The 1,272-nt window shown below is 37.8% G+C and overlaps 1 pseudogene; it reads left to right on the top strand.

Moving 5' to 3' along the window:
- Positions 1-436: 436 nt before the first annotated feature.
- LOC113201491 (cofilin-2 pseudogene) lies at positions 437-904 on the top strand (annotated as a pseudogene).
- Positions 905-1,272: the final 368 nt, after the last annotated feature.

The following is a 1,272-nucleotide window of genomic DNA, read 5'->3' as shown; positions in this document are numbered from 1 at the left end:
GTTTGACTATTCTAAACTCCACAATCCCTCCACCTAGAAAACATTGAGTCCCAAGACAAACAGGAGATTGTAAAGAGGGGATCAGAGCTAATCTAGTTCTTGTCAGAGTATTCTAGAATAAATTCCCATGCCAAATTGCCACCGACAATTTTTCAAACTTTGAATTGGTTCTTTACAATAAAGATTAAAATATCACCTTGTGTTGTGCATCACAGTAAGTTTTCAGAGCATTTTTTAAATCTCATATCACAGTCTTAGGAACATAGCAAGACTAATATGGTAATTATTGCTTCCATGACAATCAGCATTCCAAGGATGAGAGGTCAAAACCCAGATTAATTATAAATAGAAATATCTGGCCGCGCCTGCCTACCCCTCCTTCTCCTCCCAGATCCACAGAGCTGGAGCTGCTGCCATAGTCACAGTTGCAGGCACTATGACATCTGGGGTTACAGTGAATGATGAAGTCATCAAAATTTTTAAAATCTTTTACATGAGAACAAAAAAAAAAAAAGAAAAGAAAAAGAAAGCAGTTCTCTTCTGCTTAAGTGATGACAAAAGACAAATAATTGTAGAAGAAGCAAAGCAGATCTTGGTGGGTGACATTGGTGATACTTAGACGACCCTTACACATCTTTTGTGAAATTGCTACCTCTGAATGAGTGTTGATATGCTTTGTCCTAAGAAAGAAGAAGACCTAGTATTTATATTCTGGGCTCCTGAAAGTGCACCCTTAAAAAGCAAGATGATTTATGCTAGCTCTAAAGATGTCATTAAAAAGAAATTTACAGGTATTATACTCTAGTGGCAAGTAAATGGCTTGGATGATATTAAGGACCCGTCAACACTGGGAGAGAAACTGGGAGGCAATGTAGTGGTTTCACTTGAAGGAAAATCGTTATAAAATGACCATCAAGTGCTGTCTGGATCTTAAGGAGGTTTCATTTTTCCAGCTCAGTCCACCAGAATAGCATTAGGTGTTTTTTGTTTTTGTTTTTATCTTTTCCCTTTCCACTGGGCCCTTCCAACACAGTGAATAAAGGTGATATCATTCATTTAAGCAGCCTGTAAGTGACTGCCATTAGGCTCTTTAATACAGTTACTTTTTTATGTAGAGCCCAAGGAATGCCTTCCTGTCTTATTTTAGCCAAAACAACTGGTTATATGCCTCCCTTACAGCAAGCACTACAATGAATGTGATTGTCAATGTGAACAGTCTAGAATACTGCAAAGGGTAAGCAGATTGAATGTCTTGAAAGTAATACCCATTGG

Source organism: Urocitellus parryii, chromosome 5 (assembly GCF_045843805.1).
Source record: "Urocitellus parryii isolate mUroPar1 chromosome 5, mUroPar1.hap1, whole genome shotgun sequence".
Taxonomy (NCBI): domain Eukaryota; kingdom Metazoa; phylum Chordata; class Mammalia; order Rodentia; family Sciuridae; genus Urocitellus; species Urocitellus parryii.
Note: the sequence above shows the minus strand (reverse complement) of the source record. Positions and strands in the feature narration are given on the sequence as shown.